The following is an 11,089-nucleotide window of genomic DNA, read 5'->3' as shown; positions in this document are numbered from 1 at the left end:
AAGCTCAGCTGGACCCAAGAAGCACCACATATATGACCTCTCTTTTCTTCTTCATCTTCGCTCTCTATCGATCTCGTCAACAAAACATGCTTCAGCCTAATTTCGTCCCTTTAATCAGGACCTTTATATTCTGGTCATGGTGGACACTTAACGGCATCGTTTCGGATCCACAGATCAATCTTGTAAACAAAGGGTGCACTCCATCCACATTACTAACCTCAACCAACTTCTCCATCATCGAGAACAGCATAAACGCAACGTTTAGTGACAAGTACTTCGCGACGGCGCAGCAAGGCAGTGGAGAATTCCCAGTATACAGTCTTTTTCAGTGCAGAAATTACCTCTCTATTCATGACTGTGTTACCTGTTTCGATGTTGCTGCCGTGGAAATCCGAAACTGCCCCGCAGTGGCACCCGGTGGCCGTGTTGTCTACGACGGCTGCTTCCTCAGGTTCAACTCCTCTACCAGTCGTATACACTGTTCTTCTTCTTGGTATCTTTTAACTGTAGATTGTCAAGATAAGGTATTTATTGACTATTATATATCCAAAAAACATATTTATCGGCAATGTTAAGAATAAACTCTGAACTGCTTCTATTTTATCTTAATTAAATATATTTTGTTTTTATTTTTTGAAACTTATATCTAGCATGAATAGTTAGGAAAAATAAACATACCCTTTATTTTTTTTTAGTTTTCATCATTTACATCCACCCACCGTTAATTTTTATTTATTTATTTCATCATTTAGTGTCTTAAGAAATCTGAGTATTACCACCTATGCTTCAATTAATTTGAACCCCTGCTGTATGAGATTATTATTACCAACCATGATCTCATGGGCACTTTAGAAATATCTTTGATATATTTATTTAACACGACTGCATATTTTAAGACTTGAACTTAAGATTTTAAGATAAGTTAATTCAACTCTATCAACTAGTTGAACCAAACGTCTATTGGTTCCACCCAACCATCAATTGTCTATTAATATTGTCTAAAAATATTTCAAATTACAAAAAAAAATTAATGCACATATTTTTTTATTTTTAATTTATATTTAAGATTTTTTAGTTATGTAAATGTATTTACTTAGTAATTTTAAAAAATTGAAATATATAAATTATCTAAAATAATATTCATAAAGTAGTTTTAAAAAATATAATGACATATGGATTAATATAATAAATTATTGGAAAAAAAATAATCGTTTAGTCCTCTAACTTTTAATTCACTTGTAACTCAGTTCTTCAATTACGACTCGCCATGACTTAGTCCCTTAACTATGACTTGCCTTGTCTCAGTCCCTCAACTTTTGAATCACTTACAAATTAGTCCCTGAATTTTTTATTATTTTTTTTCATGTTAGCTTATATCTCACATCAACGAGCAAGAGGAGGGTATTTTAGAATAATATATGAATATTTTTTTATCTCTTTTATTTGATAAAAATTAAAAAATAAGGACCGAATTATAGGTGAATCAAAAGTTGAGGGACTGAGTTGCAGCGAGTCATAGTTGAAGGACTGAGTTACAAGTGAGTTAAAAGTTGAAGGATTAAAAGATTAATTTTTCCTAAATTATTTAATAATAAGATCATAAGGGCAAATTAACAATTTCAAAATTTTTAACATAATTGCAAATAAAAAAATTAAGTATTTTAAAAATTTTAACCGATTGGATTGAGGTGTAGGTTCTGAAAATAGAGAGGATGCACATGTAATTTTAACAAAATAGAAAGATGATAATTGTATTTTACTCCAATACTATGTTTTCAAATATTAGAGAAACTACCTTGTTTCTCTTTGTTTTTATTTATAAAAAATTATAAATTTCAAGAAACATCTATCCCATTTTTTTCCAAATTGTCCCTCATAAAGTTAAGGTTCATTTTTATTAAACAAATTTATTTCATTAATTACAGAGATAATTTATTTCAGTTTTTTTTATTTTAGATATAATTATTACACTTACATAACTTTCTTAAACTTTGTGAATTGATTATTTTCTCTTATATTAAAAAATGGATGGATTTTTATTTACAACCTGTATCCAAAATATGAGACATTTCTTATTAACTAAATTTGGTCTAACATATATGCCATTTTGCAAAAATAATATCAATAGTATTAGATTATTTTTCTTACAAATTCCCTTATTAATTGTATTGTAGAGAGAGATTTTATAAGAAAAAGATTTAACATAATCAAGATAAATTAATTTTAATTGGAAGGTAATCCTAGAAAATAATGGTAATTTCTTACCTATTTAATGAGACAAACCATCTTTAACTAGATTCTTATAGTAGTAGTAATAGTTAAAAGCGGACACAGACTCTCTCTTAGAGAATCCATGCGAATAGTGTATTATATTTCGAACTAAGGGGTACGTGCGTGTGTATATAATATTCCTTCTGTGTCAAATTATAATACACTTTTAGGTAAAATCTCACATACCAATAAAAATTATTAAATACACTCAACAATTTTATTTTTTCAAAACAAAAATATAAACTTTTAAAAATATTCTTCATTTAAAAAATTTAAACCTACACTTAATTAGAATTAAATAGAGAGAGGGAAAGGCTAATATTAAAATAAGCTTATTTAATGAAATATTAATCTTTTTAAAGTGTCTTATATTTTAAAACGGCAAATATCTCCCAAAAGTGTTTTATAATTAGGGACGGAGGGAGTAATATATTATATTCTGTGTGATTTACATTAATTAAATAAATGCAAAAGAGATACCAAAATCTTTTACCAAATTAAGGGTACTATAGTTAGCAATTACACGCCTGTGGTTGGGACCTGAATCTATATAACTACATAAAATTTATGGTACAAAAGAGATATTATTATTAACAATTTTTACTTCATTTTCATGAAAAATATTTCATTTACAGTAAAAATTATTTGAAAATTATTAGTACATACACAATCATATCTTAACTTACAATATTTTACTCGGATAATAATATAAATAAAATCAATTTGAACAAATCATCAATAGAGTTGTCAAATTTATCAATCGAATTCGGATACAAATGTTCAATTAACTATTAGTAGATACTATATGAGGGGAGGCAAGTTCCCTGAAAAGTTTATAAATAGTAAGACTTTAGTAATATTAATCCATTATTAATTAATGTTCTAACACTCCTTTCCGTATCATTTGTTGCCATCTCTCTTATACAAAAAGAGTGACAAGAAATTTTCTCGCATAGCCTTGTTTTCTTATTTCACAAGGTATCCCCACAACCAGTAACCATGGGATTAATTCTCAATGAACTCTAAGCGTATTCTCTCTCAAGCGATGCTCTCAAATACACTTTCAAAAATCAAATTCCTTGAAATGAAGTTTAAGGGATCCGAACCATAACTATCTCTGCCACAACCATTTGGTTCCTCTTATAGCCTTTGATGATAGGCATTCACATTTTGAACCCATGGCCATAAACCTCAATCGCAAAAGTTCAATTTAATGGTACTAAGTTCTGAACAAATTTTTCTGAAAAATAAGTATAGCATTCACAGTTCAAAAATAATATAAAAGTAACCCACAGATGAAACATTCAATTACCTCTTGTAATTTTGATCTGTAAATAGCCAAACCGATATTGAACTCAGAAAAATGATATATGGTATACTTTGTGCATTGATCAGGCACGAGGTCAGTGATTTCTTTGAGGAGACAACGGATTTCAATGCCGTATCGTGTGGTAATCAAACTGCAACAGAATCCACCACATTTAGCTCAATTGTGCAACTAGTTCTAATGAATCTGCAAACAACGTCACCAATAAAACAAGGGTTTTTTGCAGCCACAAAAGCAGAATTGCCTGAGAATGGTTCAACTATTTATGCGTTTGCTCAATGTACTGAAACTATCACGCAGAGCGGGTGCCTCAATTGCTTGAACAGTGGGTACAACAATATGCTTACTTGTTTTCCCAATTCTGATGGCAAAGCTTATGCTTCTGGGTGCTACATGAGATACTCCAACACTTCATTCTTCCCTGATAATTACCAGACCATTGATGTCACTCCGTTGTTAGGCAAACAAGGTACGGTTAATTCATTCAAGGATTTCAATATAATATTGCGCAGCATGACAATTTGACTTGCTTATTATGTGTATTTTAAAAACTATCCTGTTATATATTCCGTAATTTGTCGGTGCATATGACTAGACATGTAAAAATGTTTTCTTGAATGGGATGGACTTTATAGGTGTTTTTTCTTTGTTGTTTAACAAGTTTTAATGAAAAATTGATATATAAATGAGTTTAATTTTTAACTATTCAACAACGTAACACGTGAATTTTTTGGATCGGAAAGCACATGATTAACTTAATAGATCAATTATATGCATCGGTTTCATAACAAATAATCAATGTAGAATGTAAAACCTAGAAACCATACTATTTTTAAATTTAACACAGACGGTATAATATGAATTTACATATATACGAGCCGGTATAAATTTCACGAGGCATATTTAATGAAAATAAGTTCTCTATTTTCCTGCCTTGAAGGTTCAAGCAGCAATAAGAAGGGGACATTATTGGTGGTGTTGTTGGAGGTATGGCTTCTCTTTTGATCCTCTTCGCATTATTTACCTGGATTAGACGACCAAAAACCCCTAAGAAGGTTCCCAGAGGTAAATGACTTGGAAAGTCTTCAAATATTGTACACTTTCAATTATAGAATTAAGAAGATACATTGGTTTTCACTCTTTGCATTGAAAAAATATGGTCTTTCATCTCTACGTAGCGACGAATTCCTAATATATAGTTTTTCTTAAAGACATTACAGATAATATTTCTAGTCCACAATATAATGTAGGACACTTCGCCAACATGTATCCCACATATTCAAGAAATTCAATTTTTTTAAAAATATCATAACTATTGATTTTTTTCTTGTTTTATCCTTATCCACAACTAACGTCCATAATTTCCTACATAAAATTATTCCTCACACATATTAATCAACACAAGGGAAAAATGGAAAGATATTTCTTAAAACTACAAGATGTCCTACATTTTGGTCTAATAATATTGGCTAATGTTCTGCTGAATAGGAGAGATAATTGGAGCAAGCAAGCTAGACGGCCCAGTTATTTACAGTTATGGGATTTGAAGTCTGCAACCAATAATTTTAGCGAAGAAAATAAACTAGGACAAGGAGGGTTTGGTGCTGTATACAAGGTAAATTTATTTCGATTTTCAGCATATTCATGTATTCAAAAAACACTTCCATCATTGAAATTCTTAACCATCATGAATAGGGTATTCTGCAAAATGGAAAAGTAGTTGCAATCAAGAAATTAAATTTTCGCCAATTCACAAAGACGGAGGAAGATTTTGAAAGTGAAGTGAAGCTGATAAGTAATGTTCATCATCTAAATCTTGTTCGACTTCTAGGTTGTTGCAGTAAAGGGCACAATAGAATTCTTGTTTATGAATACATGAAAAACAACAGTCTTGAAAATTATTATTTGGTAAGATCCTTTCAACACACAATATTTTTGTCAGTCTTGGTCTTTAAGTAGTAGTTATTATACTTATTCATAACATCATGGCGTATATATATTTTTGTTTACTTAACCACACATGATTGACGCCCTCAACAAAAAAAAAATTCACTTTATGATCGATCTTATTGAAGGACTTTTGTAAACTTCTGTATCAATTTACTACTCCTTTAGCCCAAAAATATAAGCCTTGCCCCTTCACAAATCTTGGTTTAAAATATAAGCAACCTAATACATGTAAAAAAACTTTTTGTTATTTTCCCCCTCGTATTTATTAACTTAAATTCTTGTGTAAATATATTTCTCACTCTCATCATGAAGTGATTGGTAATTGAAACTACAGGTGAAAAAGAAAAATAATGTATATTTTTATGAGAATGAGGACTTTATTTATATGCAATTTTTTTATATAAAAACTACTTATATTTTAGACCAAAGGGAGTATAATACATTGAGGATGACTTTACATATGTTCCTTCTTTTAATCATACCCTTTCAAATAAACTTGGAAAATAGGTGAAAGAAAAGGTTCTCTCAACTGGAGGCAACGATATGATATAATTTTAGGAACGGCAAAGGGTTTGGCTTATCTTCATGAGGAATTTCATGTTTGTATCATACATAGAGATATAAAGACTAACAACATCCTCTTAGATGATATTCTACAACCTAGAATTGCTGATTTTGGGTTGGCAAGACTTTTACCTGAAGATAAATCTCATCTTAGTACAAAATTTGTAGGAACATTGTAAGTATAATATATTTGTTTAATTTTCTTAACTTCTTATATATGGTATGAATTATCGAAGATATTGCTAAAATATATGTATAAGTCAATGGAACACTCCTATTATATCTCTAATTAGTTTTGACATTTTCCCCTTCAGCCTCTATATACCGTGAATACTTTGAGGAAGAATCTGTATTGATCTGGCACATGATGCAATTAATCCTTTATTTGTCTTACATCTATTTCATATTTTTGTGCTTCACTAATTATATTGAAAAAATGTCGCTCAAATAAATAACAATAGCTTTGTTTCTTATGTTTATGTAATTATGATTGAGACATTATTAATTGTTATAATAATTCCAATTAAAATATTTTGCATTTATCAGGGGATATACAGCACCTGAGAACATAATTCATGGTCAATTATCAAAGAAGGCTGATATTTATAGTTATGGTGTTGTTGTTTTAGAAATTATTAGTGATCAACAAAGCAAAGAATTAAATGTCGATGATGATGCTGATGGTGAATTCCTCCTTCAAAAAGTGAGAAAATACCCATGATTTTTTAAAAGGCCATTTTTTATTATATAATTTAGATTCAAGACTTGACCCTTAAAGTTGGATTTAACTCTTTCAATAAAGCTATTAATTAGTAATTCATTCGAGAATCCAAAAATAAATATTTAAGAAAACGTTAACCTAGGTTTTGCTCTACCTATTATATATACGCCTTCTCACTCCATTTCTCTTAAATTGTCAAATTGTTAGGCTTGGAAATTATACAAGAGAGGCATGCACCTCGAGTTGGTGGATAATACCTTGGACCCTAACGGGTATGATGCAGAAGAAGTGAAGAAAATCATAGACATTGCTTTGCTTTGCACTCAAGCTTCTCCAGAAGCAAGGCCAATGATGTCTGAAGTAGTTGTTTTACTTCAAAACAAGGATTTATTAGAGAATATGAAGCCCACTATGCCTATCTTGATTGAAACTAATTAAAGGTACGACGGATTACAATCCTACTTGCAATAATTCTACATCCAATGCTACTTACTGCCTTGATTGTTCAATGGTGTCACTAGCATAGGGCTGATTTGGATAAGGAAGGAGGAAGGGGACGACGAGTAGCTTGAGGGTATTTTTGGAATAAAATGGATGGTAATGAGTATTCATAGCCAAACCCTTATGAATCTTTTGTCACCAATTTTTTTTTTTTTGTAGTCTTTATTACCATCACCATTGTTAAATATCCACGTAACCAAACACACGCTTTTAGTTGATTATGGTTTGAAGATATGGATTGACATTGATTATATCATAGAGTTGCAATGGGATTCAATCGAATGGGTCCTAAAGTAGAGTGACAGGGGCATAATAGTGAGTTACTTATGTTGATGAATTGTGACTTTATCGTCATTTTGTGCCTCTCATTACTGTTATTACTTAATAGTGAGTTACTTTAAGTCCTGTTTAATTCGCTAGAATATTTGGAGCATGGAATTGGATATGTATGTGAAATTTTGAACATTGTTTGTTTGGTACTATGAAATTTGAAAATTTTTCATTTCCATATCCATCAAATTTGGTTGAATTAGCTTCCATGCTGCACTTCAAGGATTTCAAATTGCTCCATACACCAATTTTCCCCCTCCCTCTTTGTTCAGGCTAAGGTCACAACCACAAATCAAGCTTCTTGCCTTCTCCACTCATTGCCGGAGACCTTCTCCCCCCTCCCGGATCCTCCACCCTTCGTATCCATTCATAGAAGGATAACCCACCTCGATGCCCATGCACAGTTGCCTCCAGGTAATCGCCATGGATTTTGAATGTAAGAGCTTTGAAGCTATACATCATTTTTCGAAGACAATCCATCCCTGTATTCGCACTCCCTCAAATATGTTTTGCTTCCTTTCCAGATCTGGGTTTTAGATCTGTTTCATTTTCATATCTATTTTCCAGCTGGACTTTTGTGAGGTGGTAGACTACAGGAGCTTGATTGTTGTCTTCGACAGTGGAAGAATGCTGGCAGCCATCTCGTAATGCACGCTGATGAACGCATACAATGTCTTTGTCGAAATGCCTATGAGGGATGTCTCTTCAATTCCTTAATCAGGCTTTGCTTAGGCGGGTTTCCTTGATCGGGTTTCTTGTCTTCTGCATCAGATGAGGATTTACTCCAACATCGTTAAATTATTGAACAGGTTTCTTGTTCACCGACATCATTGTTGTTGTCGCCAAAAAGGTGGGTGTCGTCCATGGTAGTTTTTCAAGGAGGGTAGTTTGGTCTTTTGAATAAAAATTATGCCATGATTTCTTTGTGGACAAACCAAACATGTTTCTAAGCCCTACTTCCGTTTCCACTTTCATCAAAAGTCAATCTCAACGTACCAAATGGGGCTAGTCTTTTTCGTTTGGAGCATTGTTGGAAATTTCCAAGTTGCACCAAGTAGGCTTCCAATTCCAAGTCCATTCTTTGAATGAGTCCTAAATCTATCAATTCAAAACGCGTGGATCCCAAAGCCATCACTCCTTCTCCTCTTTCAATGTCATATTTACAATTTACATTTACAATATGACAGAATTCTCTTCGTATATTCAAAATTTTAAAATATCAGACATTTTAATAAAATTACATTTTATTAATAATTCTTTGTTAATTATTTTTTATATATTCTCTTTTCTTAACATTCTTTTACAAATGAAGTATTAAATAAATAATATTTTTAAAAGTTTAGATTTTTGTTTTAACAAGTTAAGAATGGAAAGTGTATTTAATAAATTTTATTAATATATTTGATTTTGTTTAAAAATGTTTTATAAATTGGGATAAAGGAAGTAAAGTTCGTGTCCTGAATTTGCAGATATGCACTCTTTTGGATCGCGCGGTTCAAAATTTTCTGTCCCTTCAAACCAAAATTCAACAATAATATGTGGGTGTATGTCACATGTGTGTCCATATTATATCTCAATTTTTAAGGTGGGACAGGCAGAATCTTACGGGTGTTTAGAATGTATAATATGAAGCTTCTACGTTTGTTTTAGTCCAATGGTGTTTTTCTATGGAAAAAAATAATGATTTTATTTGCAAGTTATAATTATGCAAGTATTTCATAGGTTCGGGTATAGTCTGTTTCAGGTCTAGACCAAAATTTTAGAATATTTGATTTAGTATTAAACTTTTACTTTTTAATAATTTATTTTGTTGATTATATATATGATTGTATGTATGTGTGTGTGACTTTTTAATGAAATTACTTATTTTTCTTTCCTGTCATCGATCACATCAGGAGTGAAATAGCAATATTATATTGGGGTTTAACATCATCTTAATTTTTGTTCAAACTTACATCATCTTAACTAATTACCTTTACAATCATCACAAAAATAATATGAGTAAATTATAATGACCTCCCTTCAAATTTTTGAAAATTATAGAGATCTCCCCTCTGTTTTCAAAACCACATTTTAATCCATTTTTAACACTGTTAAAAATATTTCATTTAAGATTCTAAAATGCTTTATTTTATTAATTAAAATATGTGAAAAAATTAAAATTATTAATCTTCCCTCATAATCTAATGCGTTCTCTCTTCTCATATTTTAAAAAATATTATGGTTTTATTTGCATAAACATTTTACAAAATATTAAAATTAATAAACAAAAATTATATTAAAATTAATAAAATAAATATGAATTATATTAATTAATGTATATCTCGTTATATTAAATTCCAAACTCTTTTGTTTGCCAAGAAATTTTTCAATTTACGATCATTTAGCAACTTAAATGACTCTTGAACAAGGTTTATGTTAGAGAGGGGTATTTCAGTCCAAAATATATGATTTAATTGTTACTTGTTGCACTCTCCACAAAGGCAAGGATTCTGGCAAGTAATATAAAGTGAGTAAAGTATCAATTCCCGCAGAGATTTGTTTAAAAATAATGATCAAGCAAAAGACTTAATAAATTCAATTAAGTTGAGTAGAACATATATAATTAGATGAGGTTGATTTAGCAAATTAAATTAAAATTGAAAAATAAAGAAAAGAAAATAATTCTCAAACTTCAAGCACCAATTGAAATTTAAGATTATTTATCCCTCTTATATTTCATAACACTAAAATTACCTCCTCTCATAAATACTTTTAATAAAGATAAGTGCTAATATAGAGTTTTAAAAGTACTTGAATAAGCTCTCTTAAGTCATGAACAGGTATTTAACAAAATTAATCGCTCAATTTCTTATCACAATTAATAAAATCCAATTTTAGGCACCAACCCTAGTAAAACTCTTCAAATTCTTGCACTATTTTATCCAAGTTCTACACTCATAATCTAAGAAAATTAGTGTTAATTCATATAAGAATTCCGAATAATTTGAGAACAAATTTTTTAGTTATTCATAATAATCCACAAGCTACAAATACACAAAATATTTGAACTCACATTAGATTAGAAGAGAGAAAAGGAAAAGAAATAGAAAACCAAGAGAATGGTGCTTCAAATGTCTTCAAATCTTCATTCTCTTGCTCCAAGCTCTTTCAACACCAAAACCCAGCACATAAAGCTCCTAATGGAGGCTCAAAGTTTGAAGGATGCATTCTAGGTTGAGGTAGCAGCATATATGTGTCTTACCCAAGCAATTTCAAATTAATAAAATGCAGCTTTTTTTAACAGCAGTAAATGCCACAAACAAAATCTTTGGGATGACTTTCGACAGTTTTGCACTCACCAAAAAGCTTCCAAAAGAATTAACAAAAGGTTTAAAAATGCATCTAATCAAATCTTAAACCAAAATACTACAAAATTAGCCCAA

At 30.5% G+C, this 11,089-nt stretch overlaps 1 pseudogene; it reads left to right on the top strand.

Annotated features, from left to right (window-relative positions):
• The first annotated feature begins 26 nt into the window (after positions 1–26).
• On the top strand, positions 27–8,407 carry LOC129301889 (cysteine-rich receptor-like protein kinase 2; annotated as a pseudogene).
• Positions 8,408–11,089: the final 2,682 nt, after the last annotated feature.

This window comes from Prosopis cineraria, unplaced genomic scaffold (genome assembly GCF_029017545.1).
Source record: "Prosopis cineraria cultivar Desert tree isolate PC_DT_omini unplaced genomic scaffold, ASM2901754v1 PC2, whole genome shotgun sequence".
Classification (NCBI taxonomy): Eukaryota; Viridiplantae; Streptophyta; class Magnoliopsida; order Fabales; family Fabaceae; genus Prosopis; species Prosopis cineraria.
This window is presented reverse-complemented; position numbering and strand designations above follow the sequence as displayed.